We start from the raw sequence: 26,716 nt of genomic DNA, 5'->3' as shown, positions 1-26,716 counted from the left end.
AATTCAAAACATCCTGGAAACTAATGACAATGAAAACACAACAATCCAAAACCTATGGGACGCAATGAAAGCAGTCCTGAGAGGGAAGTTTATAGCTCTACAGGCCTATCTCAAAAAAAACAAGAAAAATGGGAGTAAATCAGCTAACTCTACAACTCAAAGAATTAGAAAGAGAGCAACAAGAAAACCCCAGAGTGAGCAGAAGGAAGGAGATAATAAAGATTAGAGCAGAAATAAATGACATAGAGACCAAAAAAACAATACAGAAAATCAATGAAACCAAGAGCTGGTTCTTTGAAAGGATAAACAAGATTGACAAACCTCTAGCCAGACTCACCAAGAAGCAAAGAGAGAGGACCCAAATAAACAAAATCAGAAACGATAGAGGCGAAATAACAACAGACCCCACAGAAATACAAATGATTGTTAAAAAATACTATGGACAGCTCTACTCCAACAAACTAGACAACCTGGAGGAAATGGACAAATTCCTAGAAAAATACAACATTCCAAAACTCAATCAGGAAGAATCTAAAAATCTCAACAGGCCAATAACTATGGAAGAAATTGAAGCAGTCATCAAAAAGCTTCCAGCAAACAAAAGCCCAGGACCAGACGGCTTCACAGGGGAGTTTTATCAAACATTCAAGGAAGAAATAAAACCTATCCTCCTCAGACTACTACAAAAAATTCAAGAGGAAGGAACACTTCCAAGCTCATTCTATGAAGCCAGCATCACCCTAATACCAAAACCAGGTAAAGACAACACAATGAAAGAGAATTACAGGCCAATATCCCTCATGAACATAGATGCCAAAATCCTCAACAAAATCTTAGCAAATCGGATCCAGCAGTACATCAGAAAGATCATACACCATGACCAAGTAGGATTTATCCCAGGGATGCAAGGATGGTACAATATCCACAAATCAATAAACGTGATACATCACATAAACAAATTGAAAGAAAAAAACCACATGGTCATATCAATTGATGCAGAAAAAGCATTTGACAAAATTCAACACCCATTTTTGATAAAAACTCTCAGCAAGGTGGGAGTAGAAGGATCATACCTCAACATAATAAAAGCCATATATGACAGGCCCACAGCCAACATCATACTCAATGGACAAAAACTAACACCATTTCCCCTAAGAACAGGAACAAGACAGGGATGCCCACTCTCACCACTCCTGTTCAACATAGTACTGGAAGTGTTAGCCATTGCAATTCGGCAAGAAGAAGAAATAAAAGGCATCCAAATTGGAAAAGAGGAAGTAAAACTGTCCTTATTTGCAGACGACATGATATTATACATACAAAACCCTAGAGACTCCATCAAAAAGCTACTAGACTTAATACATGAATTTGGCAATGTAGCAGGATACAAAATTAACCCCAAGAAATCTGAGGCATTTCTATACACCAATACTGAACTTTCAGAAAGAGAGATTATAAAAACAATCCCGTTTACCATCGCACCAAAAAAATTAAGCTACCTAGGAATAAACTTAACTAAAGAGGTAAAAGACCTCTACTCAGAAAACTACAGGACGTTGAAAAAAGATATAGAGGAAGACATTAACAGATGGAAGAACATACCGTGCTCATGGATTGGTAGAATAAACATCATTAAAATGTCCATACTACCCAAAGCAATCTATAAATTCAACGCACTTCCCATTATAATACCAACGGCATACTTCAGAGATCTAGAACGAACTCTCCAAAAATTCATCTGGAATAAAAAAAAGACCCCGAATAGCTACAGCAATCCTGAAAAAGACCAAAGTATGTGGGATCTCAATACCAGATATCAAGTTGTATTACAAAGCCACTGTTCTCAAAACTGCCTGGTACTGGCACAAGAATAGGCATACAGATCAATGGAATAGAATAGAGAGCCCAGAAATCGCCCCGAACCAATATGCTCAATTAATATTTGACAAAGGAGGCAAGAACATACAATGGAGCCAAGATAGTCTCTTCAATAAATGGTGTTGGGAAAATTGGACAGATATATGCAAGAAAATGAAACTAGACCACCAACTTACACCATACACAAAAATAAACTCAAAATGGATAAAGGACTTAAATGTACGACAGGAAACCATAAAAATTCTAGAAGAATCCAAAGGCAGCAAAATCTCAGACATATGCCGAAGCAATTTCTTCACTGATACAGCTCCTAGGGCACTGGAAACTAAAGAGAAAATGAACAAATGGGACTACATCAAAATAAAAAGCTTCTGCACAGCAAAAGAAACCATCAACAAAACAACGAGAAAACCCAGTGTGTGGGAAAACATATTTGCCAATGTCATATCTGATAAGGGCCTAATCTCCAAAATTTATAGGGAACTCGTACAACTCAACAAAAGGAAGCTAAACAATCCAATCAAAAAATGGGCAAAGGACCTAAATAGACACCTTTCAAAAGAGGACATTCAGAAAGCCAAGAGACATATGAAAACATGCTCAAAGTCACTAATCATCCGAGAGATGCAAATCAAAACAACAATGAGGTACCATCTCACACCTGTCAGACTGGCTATCATCAACAAATCAACAAACGACAAGTGCTGGAGAGGATGTGGAGAAAAAGGAACACTTGTGCACTGCTGGTGGGAATGCAGACTGGTGCAGCCACTATGGAAGACAGTATGGAGTTTCTTTAAAAACCTGAAAATGGAACTCCCATTTGACCCTGTGATCCCACTCCTAGGAATATATCCCAAGAAACCAGAAACACCAATCAGAAAGGATATATGCACCCCTATGTTCATAGCAGCACAATTCACCATAGCTAAGATCTGGAAACAGCCTAAGTGCCCATCAGTAGATGAATGGATTAGAAAACAGTGGTACATCTACACGATGGAATACTATGCTGCTCTAAAAAGGAAGAAACTCTTACCATTTGCAACGTCATGGATGGAACTGGAGAGCATTATGCTAAGTGAAATAAGCCAGTCAATGAAGGAAAAATACCACATGATCTCACTCATTCATGGATAATAGAGACCATTATAAACTTTTGAACAATAATAGATACAGAGGCAGAGCTGCCTCAAACAGATTGTCAAACTGCAGCAGGAAGGCTGGGGAGGGTTGGGGGGCAGGAGGTAGGGGGGTAAGAGATCAACTAAAGGACTTGTATGCATGCATATAAGCATAACCAGTGGACATAAGACATTGGGGGATAAGGGAGGCTAGGGGACTGTCTAGGGCGGGGGGATAAAATGGACACATATGTAATACCCTTTGTAATACTTTAAGCAATAAATTAAAAAAATACAAATATTAAAATCTAGGACAAATATTAAAATCTAGTAAATCTCTGGTTAAAAGTTTTCTTGATTAATACAAGTAATCAGTGACTTGTTTTATCTTTTTTTCTATTTTTTTAATTAAATCTTTATTGTTCCCATTATTACAGTTGTTCCTCTTTTTTCCCCCCATAACTCCCCTCCTCCGAGTTCCTGCCCCACCCTCCGCCCTCACTCCCCACCCACTGTCTTCATCCATAGGTGCACGATTTTTGTCCAGTCTCTTCCCGCATCTCCCACACCCCTTTCCCCCCCAAGAATAGTCAGTCTATTCCCTTTCTATGTCCCTGATTCTATTATGATCACCAGATTATTTGTTCACTTGATTCTTAGATTCACTTGTTGATAGATGCATGTTGGTTGTTCATAATTTGTATCTATACCTTTTTCTTCTTCTTCCTCTTCTTAAAGGATACCTTTCAGCATTTCGTATAATACTGGTTTGGTGGTGCTGAACTCCTTTAGCTTTTCCTTATCTGTGAAGCTCTTTATCTGACCTTCAGATCTGAATGATAGCTTTGCTGGATAAAGTAATCTTGGTTGTAGGTTCTTGGTATTCATCACATTGAATATTTCTTGCCATTCCCTTCTGGCCTGCAAAGTTTCTGTTGAGAAATCAGCTGACAGTCGTATGGGTATTCCCTTGTAGGTAACTGAGTTTCTTTCTCTTGCTGCTTTTAAGATTCTCTCTTTGTCTTTTGCTCTTGGCATTTTAATTATGATGTGTCTTGGTGTGATCCTCTTTGGATTCCTTTTCTTTGGGGTTCTGTGCGCTTCCAGGACTTGTAAGTCTATTTCTTTCACCAGGTGGGGGAAGTTTTCTGTCATTATTTCTTCAAATAGGTTTTCAATATCTTGTTCTCTCTCATCTTCTGGCACCCCTATAATTCTGATGTTGGTACGCTTGAAGCTGTCCCAGAGGCTCCTTACACTATCTTCGTATTTTCGGATTCTTTTTTCATTTTGCTTTTCCAGTTGGGTGTTTTTTGCTTCTTCGCATTTCGAATCTTTGACTTGATTCTTGCACTCCTCTGGTCTGCTGTTGGGAGTCTGTATAGTATTCGTTATTTCAGTCCGTGTATGCTTAATTTCTAGTTGGTTCTTTATCATAACATCGAGGGTCTCATTAGATTTCTTGAGGATCTCACTACATTTATCAGCGGCTTCTAGACAGTTCTTAAGAGACCTTAAAAGTGTGGTTCTGAACTCAATATCCTCCATTGACAGTTTTGTCCTGTTTCTTTGTCTCCGCATTTTTTATGCTTTCTTGGTGCACCCCCTAGTGGTCTTTGTGCGCAGTCTTGTTGTAGTTAAGCCTTGATTGTTGTCGGCAATACCGGGGGTGATTTGACCTCCAGGCTAACTGGCTATCGACTTGTTTTAAATAATATCACAAAAGAATTATTTTTTTTAGTTCAGTAACAATATCTTTATTGCTTCCTTCCTAAAACAGTAAAAAAAAATTCAAAAACTAAAATTATCCTGTAATTTTATAAAATTATCAATGTGTAAGCCCTTGAGCCTCTTTCTAATAATATGTAGTGGTCATTTGCCTTAAAAAACTCAGTTTCTGTGTTTTGAATAAAAATGTGCTCCTGGCTTTTAAAAGGAAAATCTATCTGAAACTCACTCTACATTCTTTATTCTTAGTCCAACTTTCAACAGAGATCTAATGACAAATTGAATCACTATTTCACCCTCTTTTACTCTCTCTTCATTACCATATTTAATCTCTTAAATTGGTTTCAATATTTCTAAGTTAAATTTAGAAATTTTCAATATATGATCATTCAAATATGACCAACCTAACTGGTATAAGCTAATTTGAGATAAAAGAAGTGCAATTCAAAATTTTAAAAAGTGATAAGTACATATTCTTTCAGCGTATCCTCATAAGCTTATGTCACTAGGAATGGATGATTTCCATTTAAAATAGACTGCTTTTTATATAATTACATTTTCTGTATATATGAATGATTTGTTTTTCTAAACTTATTTGTGCTATTACTTATTTACAGTAAAAGGTAATTCTTATGATTTCAGACTTTTTTTCAAAGTTCACATTCCATGGTATTACATTAACTAGTTTAGAACACTGTGTAATACTTGTATTTACTTATAACATATATTCTCAGGAACTTAGGTTACAGAAATATAACTAATATTAATTATTACAGTGCTTACCATGCTTAATTAAATAAATCTCTATTTGTAAAATAAGGAAAAATATGTGTGACTGCAAATTTCAGTTTTAAGAGAAAATGAATGTATTTTATACTAGTTCAAAGATACAAGGAAAGCCCTAACTGGTTTGGCTCAGTGGATAGAGCATCAGCCTGCGGACTCAAGGGTCCCAGGTTTGATTCCAGTCAAGGGCATGTACTTTGGTTGCGGGCACATCCCCAATAGGGAGTGTGCAGGAGGCAGCTGATCGATGTTTCTCTCTCATCGATGTTTCTAACTCTCTATCCCTCTCTCTTCTTCTCTGTAAAAAATCAATAAAATATACAAAGATACAAGGAAAAAATGTATCTTGTGTATTATCTAATAGGCCTTCCAGAACTAAAGACCACAGGAGGTAAGGCTAACAAAATTAATATGCAAAGAAACTCAACACTAAGGACCTATAATTTTTCTTGCAAATGGTTGTTCTTTAAGGATGAAACAACACAAGACAATATCAATTTCTTTCTTTTTTTTCCAAATAGATAAAGCTCTTTTTAAAAATTTATACATGACAGCAGGTGGGAAGAACCTAGACAAGTGGATATTCAAAGTAGGGGGAATCCAAATTTGATTTGCCTACCATTTCACAAACTAATTTGAATTCATTGATATGTCTTTAAAAAAACAACTTGGGAAGATATATTTAATTAATAAAGAATTGGCTATCTGTCAGATTTGAAGTAAACACTTAGTAAACTTGGTGAGCTATTATATATTTATAAACATGAAAAGGTTTACAAAAATAATGTCAGTGGAATTTAACTTATAAAAATATTTATGAGCATATTATCTGTAATTATTTTTGGTGGAATTTAACTTATTAAAAATATTTATGCCCTATCCGGTTAGGGTCAGTGGATAGAGCATCAGCCTGTGGACTGAAGAGTCCCAGGTTTGATTCTGGTCAAGGGCACATGCCAGGGTTGCAGGCCCAATTCCCAGAAGGGAGCATGAAGGAGGCAGCCGATCAAGGATTCTCTCTCATCATTGATGTTTCCATCTCTTTCTCCCTCTCTCTTCCTCTCTGAAATCAATAAAAATATATTTAAAAATATTTATGAGTATATCATCTGTAAGTAATATAATATTAATTTGCTATTGATGACAAATAATCTAGGTAAATTAGTAAATAAACAATCTTCCCATTCATTTTAAGTATTCACTCTCCCCAGTTATTTAAAAGGTCAAGCAGAAAATGATACATTAACATTTTAAACAATGCAATTTTCCTCAGTCTTTAAATGAAGTAAATTAAAAACAATTTGCTTCTAGTTATGGAAATAGTTCATCTTTAAATTCTGTTTTCATATTTTTTTCTTAAGCAGTTAACAATATGTAGGCATTGTCTGTCATGTAGTAAAGAGCTCACTGTTATTCAAATATTTAAATGTATTCCTGTACCTGAGGAATAGTTTGGTGCTGTTCTATTTCTTTCCATTTAAAATATGTTAGTGTCAAACAAGCTTTAAAACTAACAAATCAGTCCAGTATAGTTTGAAATTTAAAAATCTGAGCTTTCAAGAGAGAGAAAAAAATACAGTATGTCATCGAATATTTCATTTCTACTTTCTCTCAAAATTTGATTTTCTGATGTGTCCAAAAACTGATCCGTTGTAACAAGATAAAATAAATCATATGCTAACAACACTAAGGGTAGGGAACAAAATCGTATCCCTTTTGATTGTGAATTCTTGTGTGAATAAATAGTCAAATTTAATTGTCTGATGATCTACATATGAAAGACCATTTAATAGAGCAGATTTAAAGATATGTTGTTTTAAAAATTGGCTTTAAAATAATTGATACCACTGCTATTGAAACATAATATTTTTCTAGATGTAACAGAAATATATTTTAATTTTGGTACTCTTACTGATGAATTCATAATAAAAATATTAATATACTAGAATAATGTAGTGTAATGTCATGATTTGCAATAGTATACTAGAAAAGTCTAAATGACTCATACCCCAGGGAAGAATTGGTGCTATCAATTTAAAGTGTTTAGTATACATTTATTTAAATATGAAGTTGCACTTTGCCCAAAGAATGAATATTTAAATTGACAGACTAATAAAATTCCTAAGTATTATAGTCATTTCCCCCATTTACTTATTAGTCATATTTTAAAATCATTCATTTAGAGACACTAGAAAAGGCATGTAAACTAATTGTTTAGGGATACAATAATTATTTAGAGAATTAAATGTTAAATCTATGGCTATCTTCTTTTTCATCATCAATATAGAGTTTTGATCTTTAGTCTTCCTACTTAGAGCAAAAAAGTTCTTGGATTAATGACTCCAAATAAATGGTTCCATAAATAGAAATAAACACAATATTTTAAATAAATAATATATATGATTAATATTACATAAAACTGTTCAAAGGTAATATCCAAATTTCAAACTAAAACTATCTTAAACTAAAAACCAATAGTGTTTTCTTATAAAATTATAAAATGTTTTAGAGAATATATAAAAATAAATTATCTTGTATAGAAACATTTTAAATAGTTGAAATTTCACACATTATGCTTTACTCTATTTTCATAATTTATGAACCTTGAGAAATTTAATTGTAGACATCATAAAATTGAATTACTTCTCATGTAATCAAATTAGGTACATTATTTGCTGCAGTTATAAATATGGAAATCCAGTAAAGAAACTATTTTCAGCTTTTATAAGTAAACAGTTACAAATCCATTTTCTTTGTGTTTTGGGAAATAAGGAAATTTACCTAAAGAGTAAGTAGAAATTTTAAATAATTCACTACTTTAACATGTATCATTCATATGCTTTACTTTGCCCTTACCAAAAGTTATCTATTAGTCAGCCAAAATCTACTCAAGTATCCACAATATATATGTGATACATTTCTACACTACTTGTAACCTACATTCTTCCTGAAATCTAGTGGAATTGCCAATGTGGAACATTTCAACCAGTTACAGTGCCCCTTTCCACTTTTTATCTATTTAGAAACTCATGGGTAGAAAATACACATGCACCCACACATGAACACATATTCACACACACACACACAGAATAATGCTAAACACTTAGGGATTGCTGAATGGTAATACCATTGGGTAAACTCAGCCTGCAGAAGGATTGGCTTTGGCCTCAGGAGGGTTTTAAAAATTCTCAATTTGCTTGCATCTAAGCAGGAATCCCTGGTTGGTCAATTTATTACAAGCCCATCATTTCCTGTGGGCTTATGTTTGGCACAGTTCACACAGTGCCAGGTGCATGCCATTATTTGAATTTGTTACCCTTGCTTTGGCCTGGCAAAGTATTATGTTCTCACAAAAAGATTGGACTCTCTTGACTTAGAAAAGGCCCATTGTTTTCACTCCATTCTTTCTATGGACATTTCTTAGATTTTAAAATTATCCACTACTTCTTCCTAACCCTGAAGGTTGTCACAGTATGAAGACAACTTTACTTTTATTAATCTGCAACGTAGTTACCACAATCTGTTCAAAACTACCAACCATCCTAAATAAAAGAAACCAAAAAAGGCATTTCCATGTGGAAATATAATTTATTACCGTGTAACAACAGAAAAAGTAAATTCTAAAAGATATTATATGTCAATTGTTTATCAACTAGAACATTAAATTGTTTTTTTCCTTCAATAGAAAATATTAATAGGCATTTTTCATGTTGGAAGCAGTCAAATATTGTTCTCTTGATGAAGAAGCTTTTTTGTTATGAAATACCATAACATCGTGTACTATCGAAAATTTTATGCTGCACTTAACAAAATAAATTCAGGAGTGCTTCAAAGTGTCTTTTGTTTTGCTTTTTATTGGTTTTTGTTTTTATATTTTCCTATAGGGACTTGAAGAGTCACAGGGAATAATTGTAAAGCACTTTAACATGCAAAAATAAAGATGCTAAAATCACAAATCACAACTTTGCATAGGTATGCTCATAGAATTCAAATATTACTGATCTTTTCAAGTCTTTAAAAATAATTTATATTTGCATATAGCTTAAACTACTTATTTTATAATTCTGAAATATATTTTAAATTTTTCTGAGGACTGTCAGACTTTTGTATGACATAAACATGTGTACATATCACACCATACTTTTATAGAGAAACTACAAAAAAGTCAGTATATTTTGTTAAAAGTACACTGATAGATTTCATTATTTTTTCCAAATTCAAAGAAGAAATTGCCATGTTTAAACCATATTCATTTATAGCTGAGAATGTAGGATCCAATGCCTTTCTGGAATCATTTAGAATAAATGTGTTAAATCACAACAAAATTTGATTAAATAAATGTTATTGTTGGAACAGTGTCATTTTTTTGTGTGTGTGATAAATTCCATTGACTTGCTACTTACTTTCCAATTGATTTTATTTGCCAAATTGTATACCAAACTGTCCTATGGGCTTACTGAATATATGAGGGCTAACGAAAAATGTGCATAGTTTTAGCACCAACTTTGTAAATTGCCTTAATAATAGCTGGTATACTATAATAGTATTTTCTTTCTTTTTTTTTTAAAAAAAAAAAAACACGTTGATTTTTCTACTTTAATAGCTACCATATAATAAATGTAAATGTCTTTTGGGTGGGGGGTAGTTAGAAATCTGCTTTGTTTCTCATTATAGTAAGAAATAACTTAGGTAAAAGCACCTACTACAGTACTTGATACATAATTGGTGTTTAATAAATCTTATTTTCTTCTTTCCAGGACAGATATAAAGCACATGCTTTTTAGGGCAGAAAAAAAAAAGTTCTGTTTAAAATAGCTGGCTAATCAAGTTTGCTTGCCCATCACTTCTTTGTTTTGTACTGACAATGTTCACCTACCATGGAAAGCACCCATTGGCATGCTTTATAACCAGGAGTTCTTTCGTACGGATCACGGTTAATTGTAAGGTGCAGTTGTAAGCCACCTGGATCAATTAGCTCAACAGCATACACCTCAGAAGCTGCCACTTGCCTCTTTGAACGTCAGATCGGCATTTCAGTCTTTTTGTAAGTTCTCATCCCAGGTTTCTCCTACTTTCAGCTTCTGTCATTCCAACATTAGAAAATATAGAAAAACAACCCTGAGACTTTCTTCAGGCAGGCCTCTGGATTCCCACAAATTACATAGCAAAACACAATTATTTGGACGGTAAAAATAAGTTGGGAACTAATTTCCTGCAACCTTGTGAAAGGCGCGCCGCCCGCCTCTCCGGGCGGTGCGGGAGGAGGAGTCTGGCCGCTGGCTCTGGGATCCCTCCGCGCCTGCCGTGGGGCCTGGCCTCCCCGGAGCGGATCCGGGTGTCCCGACCGGCTGCGTGGTGGCCAGCGGCGGCGGGCCGAGGGGTGGGGGCCGGGCGGCGACCGACCACGGGGGAGGTCATGGGAGCGGAGGGCCTCACCGCTTGGCTCTTTCCTCCCTCCCCACCGTGGTCGGCTCCCCGCTTGCTCGCGCTGGGGCTGAGGGTCCATGCGGCCCACAGGCCCGGTCAGGGGGACCGGGGCCTGCGTGGGCCGGCCACCGGGCCCCATGGGGGGGGGGGCGTTGGCTCCCCAGCCCACGGCGGGAGCCCGGCGCAGGCTGCCACCCGCCCGCTGCCCCCCGGACCGGGCCGGTGCAGCGGCGGCAGCGGAGTGGGGCGCGTGCCCTAGCTCGGGGAGGCCGCCATGCTGCAGTGCACCGGCCCCATGGCCGGGCCTGCTCCGGGCGGATGCCGCTCCTCCGGGGCTGGGCCGCTTCACCGGCCGCACCCCGTTTGCTGGGCCTGTGCCGCCCAGACGCGCTGGAGTCCCAGTCTGCCCGCGGGTCAGCTGCAGGTGCTATGCGGGAGGGCCATCCTGACTTGTGGCGAGTTCAAGCGGCAGCAGCGGGAGCCGGGCAAGGACTGCGCCCTCCATCTTGCCTTGGGTCCTCCATTTTGGGACAGTGCCATGTGCTTCTTCCCAGAAGACGCCGCTGCTAGCCACACCCAGGATTTCTCTGGACTGACCAATAATAATCAAGGGAAGTACACGCCATCACTAAGACTGACTCGCGCCTGGCCAATCGGCGGGACCCACAGTCCCCTCTCCTGCCCTCACTCCACCCCCCTTTAAAACCCCTTGTCCCATCAGGTTTCTCTCTCTCGGCCACTGGAGCTTACTGTTGCATCGGTGAGTGTGGCAGGGGAGCCAAACCTAGGTTTGAAAATAAATGACTCTTTGCTTTTGCATCGGACTGACTGGCTCCCTGGAGGTCTTGGGAACTTTGAAATCTGGGCACACTTGCCTATTGCTTCTACTAAAATAATTCACAGACATCTCCATTTCTGTTGCGGTGTTCTAGTCCTATAATAGTATTTTCAACCAGTACTTTTAATTTCTAGCTCATAAAGCCTTTTCATTGAACCCCAATGGTGTAGCTCTAAAAATAAGATTTAATTTTGTATATAATGTGGCCTAAATTTGCTTTGAAGCAACAGGAGAAACAAGCAGTTACAAAAGATATGCTAAAATTATTATAATTTGATATTAATTTCTGTAACAAAATTATTATTTCTATTGTAACACAATTTGTAGTGAAATTTCAAGTTTATTCAGAATACATAGTTTAAATTTTATGACTTTAAAACAGTGACAAATGGATGGAAAACCTTCATGGACATATACTAAGAAGAAACAATTTACCAAACATATTTACCCCATGCTCTTAAACTCCAAGATGGCCATAAAGGCCAGAGATACTGGCAGAATATGTTTTGCCACACTAATTTTCTGCTACTTATGTGCTCATTGAGACAAAGCAAAGAAAATTCAATATAGTTCTTTGTTTCCTGATATTTGTATGTAAGGAATATAATACTTCCTTATGGTTGTATGGTGTTTTACAATTGGCAATGTTTATATTTGTGATTGCATTTTGCCCCTGTGCAAATGTTTATGGCAAATATTACTATCTCTATCTCATGGGTTAATAAGGTTAGTATCTTGCCCAAGATTAGCTTCTTAAAATGACTAACTCATATGCCAGGTACTCAGTATAATTTCAGAGATATGTAATAAAGTGACAATATTTAGTTCTAGGAAAAATTCAAGTTTATTTATAGAATTGGACAATCAACTTTAATACACTATATTTTTTAGGTCACCAACCAATTCACATCAGTCACTAACAACATTTAAAGTCTTTTATAAGTGTTTTGTAACTTGTTCCTTTTTTACATTTATAAAATGAAAAGAGAAAAATATATTGAATAAGGCATGGACATTCTGATTAAAGTGAATAATAACTATACAAATAGCTACACAATACAAGTATTCGATATTCGTTGCTCTATATTTTTATATTCAAGACACAGGTTTAGATAGAATTCTCTCCTAAATAAATTTTTATCTTAAAAATTAGTGAAGAAATATAAAATGTAGGTTATTATTTTTAAATGGCATTGCAGTTTTATTCCCTTTCTTTTTAAAGTTTGAGGATACTACTCTTTCATTTGTATTTTGTAGTCTTATACTTTATTATAAGAAGCAGGCAGAAATGTAAGGAAGTGCTGCTGACTCTAAAAGACAAACCTCTCTGGTAGCTAATAAACTACACCGATTAACTGAAGCAATTTATTCCATATTTCAGCGTCTTGATTTCTACAACTATAACACAAAATTATTAGAATATATAAATTCTAAGGGTCATATCCAGCTCCAGAATTTGTACAAATGTATAAAAGAGGCTTTTTTTCCCCTTCAGCTTTGTTACTTTTCAATATTTGTCAACTTAATTCATTCTTCCCTGAAAGGAAATTTTTATATTGTTTAACATAATCATATTTTGAAAATTAGTACACATAAAAAAATGGATAATGAAAGGATAGTAAAGCATTTGAAAGTATGTTTATAATATTAACACTTAAAAAGTGAGGGAGGGAATTTCCACATAAAAAGGAGGGAAGGTAGGAGTGGGGAGTGGGTGGAGAGTGATTAACCAGGGAACTTATATGCTTACTAGAGCCCTGTTGCACAAAAATTTGTGCACTTGGGGGGATCCCTCAGCCCAGCCTGTGCCCTCTCAGTCTGGGAGCCCTCGGGGGATGTCCACTTGCCAGCGGGGAGCAGGCCTAAGCTGCAGGTGGACATCCTTAGCACTGCTAAAGAAATGGGAGAGGCTCCCACCACCACCGCTGTACTGGCAGCCATTAGCCTGGCTTGTGGCAGAGCAGAGCTCCCCCTGTGGGAGCACACTGACCACCAGGGGGCAGCTCCTGCATTGAGCGTCTGGCCCCTGGTGGTCAGTGTGTGTCATAGTGACCAGTCATTCCCAGTCGTTCTGCTGGTAGGGTCAATTTGCATATTACCCTTTGATTATATAGGATAGAAGCCTGGGGCATGGGTGGGGGCCAGCTGGTTTGCCCTGAAGTGAGTCCCAGATCAGGTTTGGGGTCCCGCTGGGGTGCCTGGCCAGCCTGGGTGAGGGGCTCATAGCTGTTTGCAGGCTGGCCACAGCCCCTTCAGGGTGGGGGTCCTCGCTGCGGTGCCTGGCCAGCATGGGTGAGTGGCAGATAGCTGTTTGCAGGCTGGCCACAGCCCCTTCAGGGTAGGGGTCACCCCTGGGGTGCTTGGTCAGCCTGGGTGAGGGGCTGAGAGCTTTTTTCAGGCTGGTCACACTGCCTTCAGGGTCGGGGGGGTCCTGCTGGGGTGCCTGCCCAGTCTGGGTAGGGGGCTGATGGTTGTTTTCAGACTGGCTAAACCCCCCAGTGGGGACCCTCACCCCATGAGGTTATGGCCATCCTGTGTGAGGGGCTGATGGCTGTTTACAGGTTGCCCACAGCCCCCAGCCACCCAAGCTCCCAGTGGAGGCTGGCTGGAAGCAGATATCTGGGATTTATTTATCTTCTATAATTGAAACTTTGTTGCCTTGATGGGAGGCCACAGCCAGCCAGGGCAGGCGGGAAGCTTGGCTTCCTCCATCGCCGGGGCAACAAAGCCTCCTGCTTGCTCCAGCTACATGGCTTCTGGCCACCATTTTGGTTGGGTTAATTTGCATAGAGTCGCTCTGATTGGCTGGTGGGGGTGGCTTAGTGCGTAGCCGAGGTGCGGACAATTGGCATGTTTTTCTTTTATTAGACTAGATATGGACACAGACAATAGAGTGGTGAAGGCCTGGGAGGGGCAGGTTTGGGGTAGAAGGGGTCAATGGGAAACAACAACAAAGGGGACATCTGTAATACTTTCAACAATAAAGAAAAAATAATCCATAATAATTAAAGGGTAATATGCTAATTAACTGGACATCTTCAGGACATCCTTCTGGACAAAGCCACAATGGCAGGGGCTGAGACAGAGGCAGTTAGGGGCGATCAGGCTGGCAGGGGGGAGCAGTGAGGGGGTGATCAGGCAGTCAAGGGAGGGCAGTTAGGGGCAATCAGGTCAGCAGGGTTGCTTTTAGGGAACGATCAGGCTGTCAGAGGCAGTTAGGGGCAATCAGGTTGGTAGGCAGAAGTGTTTAGGAGAGATCAGCAGGCAGGCAGGTGAGCAGTTAGGATCCAGTGGTCCCGGATTATGAGAGGGATGTCCTAGATTGGAGAGGGTGCAGGCTGGGCTGAGGCCCCCCCCCCATGCATGAATTTCATGCACCGGGCCTCTCATAACAATAACAATAAAAATAACAATAACAACAATAATAATCCTATCTAATAAAAGAGAAACATGGTAATTAGCTGTACCTCCGCTACCCTTCCCATTGGCTAATCAGGGCGATATGCAAATTAACTGCCAGCCAAGATGGCGGCCGGCAGGCAGGCAGCTTGAAGCGAAAATGAGACTTGCTTGCTTCAGTGATGGAGGACTCCAACGTTCCCCGCCTGCCGCTGCTGGCCTCTGAGCCTGCAGTTTGAAACATTGTTACAAATATATAATCTAAACAAAACCCCAGAAAACTGCTTTCAGGCAGCCGGGATCTCAGAGCTGGAGTTGAAACAGTGTTTCGATTATAGAACCCAAACAAACCAGATACCTGCTTTCAGCAGCTGAGGCCTAAGAGCTGGAGCCAAGCCTCAGAGCTAAAGTTGGCCCAGAATAAAAAAAAAGAAAAAAAGGAGCGGTTGGGAGCTTCAGTCACCCGCCAGCCTGAAAATAGCCCTCAGCCCCTCACCCAGACTGGCCAGGCACCCCAGTGGGAACCCCCACCCTGGAGAGTGTGTGACCAGGTGCAAACAGCCATCATCCGCTCATCCAGGCTGGCCAGCCACCCAAGCGGGACCCCCACCCTGATCCAGGACACCCTTCAGGGCAAACCAGCCAGCCCCCACCCATGCACCAGGCCTCTATCCTATATAGTAAAAAGGTAATATGCCTCCCAGCACCGGGATCAGCATGACAGGGGGCAGCGCCTAAACCCCCTGATCGCCCTGTGGCTCTGTGTGTGACAGGGTGCAGCGCCCCAACCCCCTGATCCGCCCTGCTCTGTGTGTGACAGGGGGCGGTACCCCAACTCCCCAATGGCCCTACTCTGTGAGTGACAGGGGGCAGCTCCTCAACCCCCTGATCGGCCCTGCTCTGTGCATGACAGGGGGGAGCTCCCCAACCCCCTGATGGGCCCTGCTCTGTGCGTGACAGGGGGGAGCTCCTCAACCCCCTGATCAACCCTGCTCTGTGCGTGACAGGGTATGGAGCAGCAACCCCCCTGATGGGCACTGCTCTGTGAGTGACAGGGGTTGGCCCCACAACCTCCCCATCAACCCTGCCTTGAGTGTGACAGGGGGTGGTGCCCCAACCCCCCAATTGGCCCTACCCTGAGCGTGACTGAGGGTGGCATTGCGACCTCCCCGATCCGCCCTGCTCTGTGCATGACAGTGGGTGGCGCCCCAACTCCCCAATTGGCCCTGCTCTGAGCCTGAACAGGGACTGCACCTAGGGATTGGGCCTGCCCTCTGCCACCCAGGAGCAGGCCTAAGCCAGCAGGTCGTTATCTCCCGAGGGGTCCCAGACTGCGAGAGGGCACAGGCCGAGCTGAGGGAACCCCCCTCCCCCCCGAGTGCACAAATTTTTGTGCACCGGGCCTCTAGTAGTAATAATAAATGTTTAATCTTAGTCAATAAACATCAGGAACATTGAAGTCTCATTTCTCTTAAAGGAACCAAAGATTTTGTCATGCTATCACACATAAAAATGAATCTACTCTAAAGTAAAATTTGAAAATAACCACAAATATGTTTAAAGCTGGCCACTGTTGTTGTATATACTATTTAAAGCAGGACCTGAGCTCAGCACTGGCCTGTGCAGGGCAGTTCCAACCCTGGAGAGAAACTTGCCCACTTGGACCACATGGCACTATGGTAGCTCTTTAAATATCTGGCTGGAGCTAACGACTAAAAAGTCTGACATGGTGTTGTTACCAATCTTGGGGATTTTTTTTTCCTTACTCATTTTTTTTTCAGGCTTGTCTTTAACAGAACATTTAATTTGTTTAGTCAATGTGATGATGCTTTGGTCACATTTGGCAACGGGAATGATCTGGAAAGCTTAAAAGGAATACATTATGTTGCAATAAATTTAAGAGGGAAGTATGTTTTCGTAAGTCAAGTTACTGTTCAAAACCTGCTTTTTCAGTCTGCTCTGTTAATACTAGTGTGGGTGGTCCTGAGGTCATCTCATTCCATCATCAAAAAGACAATCACTATTCCTGATGTGTCCTGTGTCTTTCCTGATGACCAAGTTTTGAGGGATTTTTCTTCTATCACCAAATTGATTTCAAAAACAAAAAACAAGCAACAACAACAACAACAACAAAAAACAAAAACAAAAAACCTTGAGGTTTGTTTTATTTTAGTTTTCTCTTTCACCAATATAGACATCAATTAGCAAGAGTTGTTCATACTTATAAACTCCTCTGCAGAGGTTGCAGATTCCACACCTGAAATGGGAATCATGCATTCTCCCAGCCCTAGACCATGAAGAATGCATTCCTGATCTGCATGTGCATCCTTGGCTTCCTGAAAGATAAAGAGCGTTTCAGACATAGAGACTGGGAATTCACATGAAGGACAAAAACAAACGATGTGGTTCAAAGGATAGGTCGTTCTAAGAAGAGATGTGTTCCTGATGTTGTGCAGAAGATTGGAAGCATTCTCTACCCTGCAGAAGTTGCCTGAGAGCAACTACATCTTCCAATTTAGTGTTTCCATAAGTTATCTGACTCACAAGACTTTATTGTGAAAAGATGTGTTGCCTGGCAACAGCCTTACCATAGTGCTACTGACTTTTCTGCACTTCTAAAAATATGTTTTATTCATTAGTTGCCTTCCTTTGCTTATTTGTGTGAGTATACCCTCCCTTTATGTATTAAATGCCACTTCTGATTGTGAACATTCCCTTTGTTTTTGCCATTGTTCTCTACTTATATATGTCCACATTCAGTCACAAATAAAAAATCAAATGACCGAGCAGGCCATTTCCTGTTATGTGGGGAACAGTAGCCATGGTTGAGAACTATATTAGGTTATATAAAAGATGTTATTAGTATTTAAAAATGTTTTCTATAATTCAACTTACTTGTAGGTTGAGAAAGAGAAAGAGACTCAGTTGGTAAGATCAATTCACTACTGGATTGTATTTAAAATTTCTCTCCATAATAATGAGCTTTGGCAATAGGAAAAAAAATGTATCAAATGAGGTGTTTTAGATTACAGGTTGCCACAGGGTTTATTTAACCCATAATTCACTGGGTAAAATATTGGTAGTTTTATAACCAAGACCTTAGCATATCCTCCTTGCCCTCAAATGACAAAAGAATGATTGTCATTACACCTATAGAACTTGAAGTCTCAAAGAGGGTCTGAGTTTCCAGGCAATGATTTAGACATTTAAGCTTCAATCATAAAATTCCCATCCTGAAATCATTTTATTTAAGTGGTTTTTTCAAAGCCAAGAGTTACATTGCTTTGCTGGAGTCACACAACTGCCTAGTAACTCAGGTCACGAAATCACAGTCACATGCTACATTTTCGACAACATCATGTCTTCTTTCTTATGGTTTACAATGAGATTTAAAAAATATCATTTCTGAAGAAAGTCCAACACTACAGAAGAAGCAAATTTGACCACAGTAACTACCTGATACACAGCCTCTCTGAGAAACCAAGAGATTCTACTGCTATTAGGATTCATTGTATAAAACCAAAAAGACTAATATTTAGTACCTGTCACATGTCAGCACTACCTTATGTACCTATTTCATTCAGGCCTCATAACACAGAAGGAACACATTATTATAGCCATTTTACAGAAAAAGACTTTAAACATTTATTTGCTCAAATTCATACAACTAGCACATGACCCAGCTAGCATTTACACCTGAGCATGTTACTGTGCCCTTCAAGAGCTCAGAGTGAGCATGTAAATATATATATATATATATACACACACACATACATATCCTATCTAATAAAAGGGTAATATGAAAATTAACCATCACTCCATCACAAAGATGGCAGCACACATAGCCACAAGATGGCGGTACCCAGTCTCCTCAGCACTGCCAGAGTACCCCAGTCCTAGAGGGGATGGCCGCTGAGAGCAGGCAGCGTGAGCAACCTGGCGTAATGCTTGCTTCGTCGCCATGGTGACAAGGCAAGCATCCCACCATGGCTGTGGAGAGCTTCTGGGCCTCGGAAAGCCTCTGGGCAGTGGGTGTGATGTGGCCATGCCCCACAGAGAGCAGAGAACCATGGGGAGTGGGCCTAAGTTGTCAGGGCTCCTGGATTGTAGAGGGCACCCCTGAAGGCTACCAGTTTGGAGAGGGTACAGGTCAGGCTGAGGGACCCAACCCCCTGTGCATGAATGCCATGCACCACTCCTCTAGTATATATATATATATATATATATGTTACATTTGTACATGAATAGTTTTTACAAAAATAGTTTGGATTTTATGGCTGGAAAAAATTTGGAAACAACATGTTTGCTTAATAACAATTTATTTGACATGATTTTTCAAACATTCATTCATTCATTCAGCAAGTATGTGCTATATGCAGGATATTGCACCCCATCAGTGGAACATAGTCATTAATAAGAAATGTTTGAATCCCATCTTCACTATGCTCACATTCAATTGACTAAAGAAGTAGACAATTACCATGAGAGCCACATATAAGGGGAAATTAATCTTATGTTGGGGTCTTCTTAGGATGAGTAAGAGTTAGCTAATGCTCTGAGACAGAAAGGAGCAGAGTGATTTTCAGAAGCTGAAAAAGATCATTGTGTCTAGAGTGCAGTTGGTGAGGAGTAGGACAGAAGAGAAGGGAAGATCCTGGGCATGTAGGGCTGAGTAGGCCAAGGTATTAATGTCAAGATGGTCCCTACCTTCATAGAGATTGCCAATCAGCAAAAGCACAGAATTATTGACAAAGACATTTTATAATTGGCAATGAATAAATTAGTTTAGAGCAGAGATCCATTTCTCAAAATATTCCATTACAAACATAGTCTTATTCTTCTTTTGCAATAGATCAACAAACTAAAACATTGACAACCATGTCCAAAGAATTCAATTTCCAAGCCAGTCATGTTTTAAAAATACATACCCTTGCATGTAAAATAATTGTGGTCTTGTGGTCTTGTATGCAATTCACGCATAATTTCTCTTCTAATTTTACTGTTCTGTAAATAACTTTAGTTGAAACATATAATTGAACAAGTAATTACAAAATATGAAATACAAATTAAATTATGCTCAACTATTATATTTAAAGCTACTTCAAAAATAGATATCTTCACATATACATGGATAGTAACAGTGGAATGAGTACCCACTGAATTTAAAGAAATATATCCGTAAAGAGGACCCTGTCAGTATTAAGCTAAAATGAAAAGAAAGAGTTAAAATGGCGTGTGTGTAACACCTAGAAATTCATGGCATTTTTATACACCCATAATGAACTCTCAGAAAGAGAAACCAAAAATAAACAATGCCATTTACCATTGCAACAAAAAGCTAAGATACTTAGGAATAAACTTAATCAAGGAGGTAAAAGACCTGTACTTGAAAAAAGAGATAGAGGGAGATATAAACAAGTGGAAGAATATACCATGTTCATGGATTAGTAGAAAAAAAACATCACTAAAATATCCATACTACACAAAACAATCTATAAATTCAACACGGTCCTTATTAAAATACCAATGGCATATTTCACTGAAACAAACACTACAAAAATGTATATGGAACACAAAAAAGACCCCAAATTAGCTGCAGCAATTTTGAGAATGAACAAAGTAAGAAGAATCACAATACCAAATGTCAAGTTATACTATAAACCCACTGTACTCAAAACAGCCTGATACTGACTCAAGAAAAGGCATACAGATCAATGGAACAGAACAGAGAACCCAGAAATCAACCCAAGCCATTACACTCAATCAATATTTGACAAAGGAGGCAAGAGCATACAATGGAGCAAAGATAGTTTCTCCAATAAATGGTGTTGGGGAAATTGGACAGATGCATGCAAAAAAAAAATAAAACTAACCCATACACAAGAATAAACTCAAAATGGATAAAAGACTTAAATGTGAGATGTGGCACCATAAAAATCCTAGAAGAAACTATAGGCACCAAAATATCAGACATCTCTTGTAGCAATATGTTTACCGATATATCTCCTAGGACAATGTAAACTAAGGAGAAAATAGACAAATGGGACTTCATCAAAATAAAAACCTTCTGTACAGTGAAAGAAACTATCAACAAAACAACAAGAAAGCCCACTGCATAGAAGGACATATTTGCCAATGATACATATGATAAGGGGCTAATCTCCAAAATATATAGGTAACTCATACAACTTAACAAAAGGAAGACAAATAATCCAATTTAAAAATGGGTAAAAGACCAAAATAGATACTTATCCATACTGGGCATACAGAAGACCAAGAGACATATGAAAAAAATGTTCAAAGTCACTAGTCATCTCAGAGTTGCAAATTAAAATGACAAGGGGGTATCACCTCACACCTGCAAATCAGCAAAAGACAAGTGTAAGAGATGATATGGAGAAAAGGGAACCCTAGTACACTGCTGGTATAAATGCAGACTGGTGCAGCTGCTGTGGGAAAAAATATGGAATTTCCTAAAATAATTAGAAATGGAACTCCCATTTGACCCAGTGTTCCCACTTCTAGGAATATGTCATAAGAAAACAGAAACATTCATCAGAAATAATATGTGCACCCCTATGTTCATAGCAGTACAATTTACAATAGCTAAGATTTGGAAACAGCCTAAGTGCCCATCAGCAGATGAGTGGGTAAAAAAACTGTGGTACATTTACACAATGAAATAACCACGTGGTAATAAAAAAGAAAGAACTTTTACTATTTGCAACAGCATGGATGGACCTGGAGAGTATTATTCTAAGTGAAATAAGCTAGTCAGAGAAAGGTAAGTATCACATTATCTCACTCATATTTGGAATCTAATGAACAAAATAAACTGATAAACAAAAGTAGAACCAGAGGCATAGAAGCATGGAACAGACTGGAATCTCAGAGGGTGGGTGGGAAGAGATCAACCAATGAAGTTATATGCATATATACATAACCCATGAACATAGACAATGGGGTGGTGAGGGCCTGAGGTGGGGAGTAAGGGTGGGCTGGAAGAGGTCAATGGGAGGAAAAGGGAGGATTTTTGTAATACTTTCAACAATAAAGATTTAAATAAAAATAATAACTAATGAAATGGCATGCGTGGTAATATATCTGCTTCTCAGTGCTCAATTAAGTTTCTAACTTGGTTTAAGAACTACTTCTTTTACAATAAAAAATAACTCAATTGAGAGAAAAACCATGGGTATTGTTTGATATTTGTGCTGTACAAAGGATAATAACGTTGATTACAAATTAGACTATATTCTAAATTTTTTATTTAAGATTAATCCAGAAGCAACTGAACCCACATTTGAAGAAACCACTAAAAGTCATTTACAAACTACTCTATAGTGTTTGCATTCATAGGGGGATATTCAGCTTATTAACAACTCAAAATTGGAGTCAATAGAAGTTATAGCATCTGATTTCTTTTATTTATTTGTCTAAAGATTTACATATGTCACCTTTTTCCCCCGATTGACCCCCCACCCAGCCATTCCCACCACAGGCAAGCCCCCACTGCCCCAGGGTCTGTGTCCATTGGTTATGCTAATATGCATGCATACAAATCCTTTGCTCTCTAACCCTCCCCACCTCCCCCATCTCCTCTGCCGTTTGTCTCTGGATCTATTTTTGTTCATCAGGTTATGTTGATCATTATATCCCACATATGAGTGAGATCATATGATATTTATCTTTTTCCAAATGCCTTATTTGGCTTAGCATAATGCTCTCCAGTTCCATCCATGCTATTGCAAATGGTAAAATTTCCTTCTTTTTTATAACTGTGTAGTATTCCTGTAGTATTTCATTGTGTAGATGTACCACAGTTTTCTAATCCACTCATTTGCTGATGGACATTTAGGTTGTTTCCAAATCTTAGCAATTGTAAATTGTGCTGCTATGAACATAGGGATGCATATATCCTTTCTGATTGGTGTTTCTGGTTTCTTGGAATATAGTCCTAGAAGTGGGATTACTGGGTCAAATGGGAGTTCCATTTGAAGTTTTTTGAGTAAACTCCATACTGTCTTCTATAGTGGCTGCACCAGTCTACATTCACACCAGCAGTGCACAAGGGTTCCTTTTTCTCCACGTCCTCCCCAGTACTTGTCATTATTGATAATAGCCATTCTGACAGGTGTGAGATGGTACTTCATTGTTCTTTTGATTTGCATCTCTCAGTTGATTAGTGACTTTGAGCATGTTTTCATATGTTTCTCAGCTTTCTGTATGTCCTCTTTTTAAAAGTGTCTATTTAGGTCATTTGTCCATTTTTTAATTGGATTGTTTATCATCCTTTTGTTAAGTTGTATGAGTTCTCAGTAAATTTTGGAGATTAAACCCTTGGAAATAGCATTAGCAAATATGTTCTCCCATGCAGTGGGCTTTCTTATTGCTTTGTTGATGATTTCTTTTGCTATGCAGAAGCTTTTTATTTTGATGTAGTCCCATTTGTTTATTTTCTCCTTAGTCTCCATTGCCCTAGGAGCTGTGTCAGTAAAGATATTGTTACGACATATGTCTGCAATTTTGCTTCCTATGGAGTCATGTAGGATCTTTATGGTTTCCTGTCTTAAATTTAAGTCCTTCAGCCATTTTAAGTTTGTTTTTGTGTATGGTGTAAGTTGGTGATCTAGTTTCTTTTTTTTTTTTCATTATATCTGACCAAATTTCCCAGCACCATTTATGGAAGAGACTGTCTTCATTCCACTGTATGCTCTTGCCTCCTTTGTCAAATATTACTTAAAAAAAATAATGGCTTGGGTAGATTTCAGGGTTCTCTCTTCTGTTCCATTGGTCCATATGTCTGTTCTTGTGCCAGTACCAGGCAGTTTTGAGAACCATGGCTTGCTAATATAGCTTGATATCTGGTATTGTGATCCCTCCAACTTTGTTCTCTCTCAGGATTGCTGTGGCTATTCAGGGTATTTTTTTATTCCAGATGAATTTTTGGAGAGGTTGTTCTAGGTCTGTGATATATGCCATTGGTATTTTAATGGGGATTTCATTGAATCTATAAATTTCTTTGGGTACTGTGGACATTTTAATGATATTGATTCTAACAATCCATGAACATGGTATGTTCTTCCATTTGTTTATGTCTTCCTCTATCTCTTTTTTCAATGTCCTGTAGTTTTCATAATACAGGTTTTTTACCTCCTTATTTAAGTTTATTCCTAGGTATCTTAATTTTTTTGGTGAAATGGTAAATGGGATTTCTTTTCATTTCTCTTTCTGTGTGTTCATTATTGGTGTACAAAAAGGCCATAGATTTCTGGGTGTTAATTTTGTATCATGCTACATTTCTGAATTCATTTATTAGGTCTACTAGTTTTTTGATGGAGTCTTTGGGGTTTTCTCTGTATAGTATCATGTCATCTGCGAATAAAGACAGTTTTACTTCTTCTTTTTCATTTTGGATGCCTGTTATTTATTCTTCTTGTCTGATTGCTATGGCTAGCACTTCCAGTACTACATGGAACAGGAGTGGTGAAAGTGGACATTCCTGTCTTGTTCCCGTTCTTAGGGGAAATGAGTTCAGTTTTTGCCCATTGAGTATGATGTTGATCGTAGGTTTGTCATATAAGGCTTTTATTATGCTGTGGTATGATCTCTCTATTCCTACTTTGTTGAGAGTTTATATCAAGAAAGGGTGTTGGATATTATCAAGTGTTTTTTTCTGCATCGATTAATACAATTATGTGATTTTTGTCTCTCAATTTGTTTATGTGATGTATCACATTTGTTGATTTGTGTATATTGTACCAGCCTTGCATCCCTGGAATAAATCCCACTTGGTCATGGTGTATGATCTTTCTAATGTAATGCTGAATACAATTTGCTACAATTTTGTTGAGCATTTCAGCATCTATGTTCATCAAGGATATTAGTCTGTAGTTCTCTTTTTTGTGGTGTCTTTATCTGGCTTTGGAATTAGGGTAATGCTGGCTTTATAGAAAGGGCTTGGAAGTGTGCCTTCCTCTTGAATATTTTGGACTATTCTGAGGAGGATAGTTTTACCTCTCCTTTTAATGCTTGGTGGAACTCCCTGTAAAGCAGTCTAGACCAGGGCTTTTGTTTGCTGGAAGATTTTTGATCACTGCTTCAATTTATTCTGTAGTTATAGCATCTAATTTTTTAATGTAGCATATTAAACACTGTATTGGGATTAGTGTATTTCTTAATATCAAAATAAATGATGCTGGCATGTCTTCTATAAAAAGAATCTTGCTTATTTGCTCTTCTAAAATAAACAGCATGCTTTATACATACATTTCATTATGTTTTTAAGTTTTAATAATTCATATGCACAGCAACTTTTTCATTGCATTTATTTTTCACTACTTTAAGGTACATAAGTGTAAGTAAATAAAAAAACTAATGAAATTGTCTTCTCAGAGGAACCAAGATGGCGGAATAGGTAAACACCTGTACTTGCTGCCTCCCACAACCATATTAAAATTACAACTAAAATATATGACAACTATCATCCAGAACCACAGGAAACCTGTCTGAGTGGAAGAACCCCAACCTGAAAAATAAAGAAGAAAGAGCATTGAGACTGGTAGGAGGTGTGTAGGCATGGAGGTGTGGAAGGGGCTGGCACCCAGGTGTGCCGCTTTCTAATAGGGAGGGAAATACAAGCTCCCACATGCTCTGAGCTCCAGTGCCATGTGAAACTTTGGGGGACCCAGACACATACGGGGAGAAACTGGACTGTCTGGCATTGGGGCAGGAATGCAGAGGCAGCTTTCTTCCAGATGGAGGTGCACGCAGGAGCGGTCGGACCTCTCCGGTGCAGGACTGACTGGCAGCCATTGCTGTTTGCTCCACCGTGGAGAGCCCCTGAGACCCCACCTCACCCAATTAGTAACCCTACCCAAGCTGTGCTGAGCAGCTTTTGCATATGAATGGCCTGTCCTTTCTAAGCCTAAAACCTGTCAAACTGCAGCTGGGTCAGAGAGCCCCAACGCTATCTAAAGAAGGCAAAGGCCAGCACTGCAGCAGCCTGCTTTGCTTCACAGCTGGGCCTCATCTGGGCATTTCCAAACCCCATAAAAAGATGACAAATCTGCAGATTTCTCTGTAGATCTTGCTGGGTGGCCCTAGGCAGTGGCTGACTTTGCACCTCCTTGGAGATTGAAGAGCCAGTGTACCCAGTGGTCAGTGTGAGACCATACTAGATTATAACTCTTCACATGCATAAGTGACACACTCAGAGGCAGACTCAGTGAGCACCAAAGCCCCACTGAAGCAATTCCTGTCCCATTTGGGTGTCTCCTGCATAGCAGCTCTTCCACTGTAGACATAGCTGGTCCTCACAGCCAATTGGCCTGGAGGTAAACAAACTCCCGGAAGCAGCCAAAATGCAGAGACAAAGAAACATGTCACAAATGAAAGAAATGGAAGAAAGCATACTACTGAATAAAGAGTTCAAAAGCACAGTTATAATATTACTCAAGAATCTTCTAGAAAGCTCCAAGAAGCTTAGTGATACCTTTGAGGAACTTAGTGAGACCTTCAAGGATCTTAGTGAGAA

Source organism: Myotis nattereri (assembly GCF_964212035.1).
Source record: "Myotis nattereri genome assembly, chromosome: 3".
Lineage (NCBI taxonomy): Eukaryota > Metazoa > Chordata > Mammalia > Chiroptera > Vespertilionidae > Myotis > Myotis nattereri.
Note: the sequence above shows the minus strand (reverse complement) of the source record.